This window comes from Haliaeetus albicilla, chromosome 20 (assembly GCF_947461875.1).
Source record: "Haliaeetus albicilla chromosome 20, bHalAlb1.1, whole genome shotgun sequence".
Lineage (NCBI taxonomy): Eukaryota > Metazoa > Chordata > Aves > Accipitriformes > Accipitridae > Haliaeetus > Haliaeetus albicilla.
The window spans coordinates 19461408-19466996 of NC_091502.1; positions in this window are offsets into that span (position 1 = coordinate 19461408).

The window sequence follows — 5589 nt, forward strand, 5'->3', positions numbered from 1 at the left end:
TTTCACTGATGTGATTCAGCCCTGTTCTTAAAGAAGATTTTCTCTGTGGAGGACAGGGTAGACTAGTCTCTAAGCTCTGCCCTCCTGGGAGGACATAATACACATTACTGAATATAAGAAACTTTCTAGCTTAATTTAGACCTACCTATCTGTAGCACTGCAACCTATCGATCCTCATCATACAAGTAATTCACAGTACCTGAAGAGGGTTAAAACTGCTGCGCTGTCAGTTTGGTCCAGGCTTTTGTCGGTAGCTCCACAGCAGCAACTCTGATGAGCGAGATGGTTCAGACTACAACCTCAGCGAGTGCTCTTACACTTTGCTTATTGAATCTGAGACATGACAGCGTTCATTTGGAACTGGCGCATTTCGGATTAATTCTGTGGTGTATGATGCTTTCACTGCCGTCTAGCCTCAGGGAAAAGCCATTTTTCTTTTCCCAGAGTATTACTGACCCCGTTATTAGATTTTACCCATGGCAGACATTCTGGTCCTTCCTCTTATTGCTTTTCAAGCTGCATTGTGTTCATGTATTCCCAGGTGACTGTTCAAATGCACTTGATGTAAAATGCACTGCAACCCATCTAAGATTTCACTGCAGGCTCCAAAGGATAGACCTTAACTTGGATTTTATTAGGCTGTGTGGATATATATGAAAATAAAAAATAAAATAATTCAGCCTTGAGAAGGCAATTACATCCAATTATTATCTTTTGAGTCTGATAGAATAGAAATGTGTTTGCATCTGAGCACTAACTGTGCTCACAGAGGTAACTAAAACCATCTGATATGCCCTGAGGCATCGGTACAAGCCTGGTGGATATGGAAGATATTGGAATGTGCAACAAGTAACCAAGCTGGGTCCCTTTATCAGACTAAGAGTTTGTAAATTGTGAGAGAGCCACAAGGTCTCACTCTTTAAATACGATGATTCATGCACCTATAGGATGCTAAAATTTAGAATCTCTTTCCCTGTGTTCTCACCGTTTCTCTGCCCTGAATCCTATCTTGCCTTCAGGTCTGACCCTGAGGGATTTCTAACCCTAGAAACAGATCCATTGCTCTAGGGGGCAAAATTGTACCCTCAACCAGTAACTCATACCTGTTTAAGACTTTTTTAACAGGGCTGTAATTGTGCTAGAGGGAAAGGTTTCAGCCGTTTTCAAGAGGTGTAGTTCCTGAGATAAAACAGACACTGCCATAGACTATTCCTGCCATCCAGACCTTGTTTTGTAGGACAGCTGGAGCATAATTCCCAAGAGGTCACACTTGGGCATGACCATTAAGTCTATACTGTTATGTTATTGATAGAGTGCTTTCAGCCAGGCTGTAGACTGAACTTTTAATGAACGAGAATAATTGAGTGCAGGAGTTATAACTCACTTCAGAACAATAACATGACATCTGACCATAAAAGCTAACTGGTACTTCCATTGGTTACATAAACATTTGTTTAGATATTCCTTGGGGCTTCTTTCCTGATAAAGTGTATTTTCTGCTAAGTTAATTATAAGTTAAGAAGATCGTAATTTAATCAAAGGAGAGTTCTTGCTATGTTTGACAAGTCAATAACCATTCCACTATGGGTATGTTTGATGAGTCAACAGTAATTTTTAACTGAATGTCTTAATCACAAGAACAGTTGGAATAGAAGAAGGGAAAATCCAAACTAATTAAATCTTTCTAGTCTAAAAATAAAATTGGGGGAAGTGCACCATTTTGTTAAAACAATCAATTTCTCTGTAAAAGATTATTCTTGCCATGATTGACTATTCCCATAATGAAGTCAGTGAATATGCTATGACTGAAATGAGGAAGACGATATATTAATAAAAGATGAACAGTCTTCTGTGTAGCTAACAACTTAGTATTTAATCCATACCCCAGGATTAATTGGGATATGGAAGTCTGGCAAAAAACTGTGTAGAATTTCAATGTTTTGTATTTTTTCTAAAATGTAATCTTTTATCATATGAATTTCATCTATCATCACATCATATATATATATATACATACACACACACACACGTGCGTATATTTACCATTTCTCTGGATTATGGTGTCATTTATATTGTATGATATATAGGCCACATATCATATGATATACAGCATAGGCAAATCCCTTCTAGACATTCAAAGCTACCCGGTATCATAGTGGTAGCTGTGGTGTAAAACCCCTAGATAATTAGATGGTGATCCTTTAAGTACCTACATTTCTAATAATTTCAATTTATTTCCTTGGGCAAAAACTATTACGTTGTGATTTCAATATCTCAGGCAACATCACTGTCATTTTTTAAAGGTATTTTTGTAACAACCATGGTGCTCAGTGAGGATTGATGTCCTTTTCTGTGGTATATGCCATGCAAAGAGAAGGAGTGATAAAATCCAGGATGTGCTCATGCTGTCCTGGATTCCTGTCAATGTAATTGCATCTTTAATTTTATCACTTCTCGCAGAGAAAAAGATCTCTACTAATGACAGAGAATTAGTGAGAAAATCCTGAAAATTATCACTGTAAAATGAGTTTCACTTTTACACTGAGACCAACACGGTCTGTAATGCTTCAATTTGATGGAACTTTCTTAAATGTTATTATTTACAACAGAGACATGTAGAGTTTGTATCAATTCCTGCCAATTAAAATGGAGTGTTAATATACTCTATAAATATTAGTATAGGTGTTAGAGATAGCAGAGCATCGGATGACACTATTGTGGCAAATAGCATAGTGGATAGGCAGGGAATTAAAAAATAAACCAGCATAGGTATACATAATGTCATGTGGGATTTTAATTATTATTTACATTTATTTAATAAAGTTTAAAATGTATGTCTTTTCTAGAGAAAACACAGACAACCAAAATATAAACACTGAAATATCAACTAAACTGGCAGCACGGTTACATGTTCTTATTGCCTGAACATTGTCAAAGGACCTGAAGCAGCAGAATAAGGACTCAGAGACACCATCTGGTTCTCCCAGCCTAACAAGTTACTCATGTCAGCCGAGCCTTGCTAACTACCTACCTGTGGGTGGCAAATGCAAGCTGGTATGGTTTATATTAACTGCCCTTAACTGTTGTCTCAGCTAAGACAGATTGCATTGCATCAGCTCCAGGCTAAGCGTGCTTCCCGGGACACCTCTGCCTGCAGCAAATCTTTGAGAGAGAGTAACTTGGTTGTGTGCCTGAAGGCAACAGCTGGCATCGTCAAACAAGTCTTGCAGTGTTCACTTAAGACATGACCAGCCAAAATTATCTGCCTTCCCACGTGTCACTGCTTATTATTCCTGCAGCAGAACTGCAAATGCACAGGACATCCACACCTCCCTGCCCCGGTGCCTTCAGATGCCGATGGAGCCAAACCGGTCCAGACACATAGTTCAGGACGTGGCAACAGTCCTCCAAAAAGGTGGAGCAAGGCAGGGCTGAGGGCCCTATCCTGCCTCAGGACCATTCAGCAGATGGTGTCTATAAAAGCCAATTCACCATGGAGTTAGGAGATCTGGGTACAGCTTTCACTCAGCAAGACATTTCAGTCCATGCTTCGCTTTAGCTCAGCAAATCATGCATCTAAATGCAATGAAGCCTCCTACTGCTCACCCCACATCGGAACACCTTGCTGATTGTAGCCCTACCGCCATCCTGGGGTGACCTTGATTAAGCCCATGAGGAGCTTGTTGTACCAGGGTGTCGCTGGGGCCAAGAATTTAGCCAGGTTCAGAGAAGAATTGGAAACTTAAACAAGTAACACGATTATCCAAAGCTATTATAGCTAATGCTAACAAAAACTTTGGAAGAGAGGTAAAGCCTCATGCTTCTGGGTGTAGGCCAATCTCTAACTACACTTACTAATAGCCTAAGACCTCCAGCCACCTAATGTTGGCTCACAGTGATCTTCCATGCACTGTTCTATGAGCAATGGCCATCGTCAAAGAAGGATAGAAGATCAGATATAATTTCAACCTCATCCAAAACACCAATTTTGTCATTTCCTCAATTGCTAAACCCTCTCAGCCTGTTCTTTTTTTAACCTCTAATATGGGGAATCTTCAACTTTAGAGGGGAACTGTGAGTGCTGAGAAGGGCTTGGGTATTGCATCGTCCCCGAAAATGGCAGTGCTGTGAAAGTAAGATTCACAGACCACACACTACCAGTAGCAATGATAATAAGCTTGAATCACACAAAGGTAGTAACTGATCGGAGTGAGCTGATTTGCTTCTCAAATTGTAGTCATTTATGCTGTCTATAGCTAACAAGGCTAAGCCCTTTAAAATTTTCTCTCGAAACAGAAGGATACAAATAACAGCTTGGTTTTGGAAAGATAATTTAACTTACTGAAAAAAAGTAATCTTATTAAAAATAAAAAGTTTCAAGGAAAATAAGACATTTTTCTCCTCAAATGATCTATTTCCACTTTTTGTGTGTGTATATACAAACAAACTTTAAAGTTTGAGTTTAGACACTGATTATAAAAGATTGCATAACGTAAGTGTTCTGAATTCTTTGTCTATCCAGCTTTTTGGATAGATGACAAATTTCTAATGCCATTTCAGTGCACATTTGGATAAAAACTCCATCAAATGATATTTCAATAAGTGTAAAATATGTTTTCCTTTTATCAAGATGATCCATAAATGTGAAAATCGTTCATGGATGAGTTTCAGACAATATTAAAATTCTGGGGGTTTGCTATCAAAACCTTTAAAAGAATCAAACATCTCTAGGTAATGGGTAGGGTTCTCCAGCTAAGCTGCCAAGTTGAAACTGTCACTGTGTTCTTCATTTAAAATATAGAGTCAATCATGTCAGTGGAATGATTTACTCAAATATGTTCAATTGTTTGCAAGTTTGATACCAGCTATTTTGGAAAACAGGGGACCGTTGAGACACTGGCATTCATATGCCCTAATGCTGTTATGCTTTCATAACTTCTGATTATCGGAGTCATGGGATAAATCTGGATTTTTTGCATTTTAGAGTCCAGTTGGATGAAAAAACAAAGCATAAGCTGTGTGCTGCATTCAGTAGATGTGAGCGTGCTTATAGGTACAGACAATCACAAATATATTAATGAAATTTAAAAATATGTATCTGCTCTAATTAAATTCATACAGCCCTCCTAGCGTGGACACATGTGAAGATGCTTTATATTGCTATAACTGCCAGTTCTAGTGCTATAATGGCATTCACACTGACTTACATTGATTAAAACCAAATCACATCCAAAGTTAAAGTCACACTGGTTTAATTTTTGCACTTTAACGGAGGTGTGAAACCTCTGAAAGGAGATTTCTGCTTTTTTGCAGTGACTGGCATTTTAAAGGTGTCTGGAAACAAGCATAGGGTGATAAATTATCACCAAGAAGACGGTGATTAAAAAAAGTATGTAAAACTAGCACACAACAGAAACACTGTCCTCCCAGTGAGGAGTGAAACAGGGACAGGACTGCTGCGTGAATTTTCCTGCAAAGTCTTCAGCAGCCAGACTAATCCCAGACACACCTCGTGCTGACCTTTACGCACACACACACAAAACTTTCTGGGAGACTTTCTTCCCCCAGTCCCTTGCTTACTTCATCTCC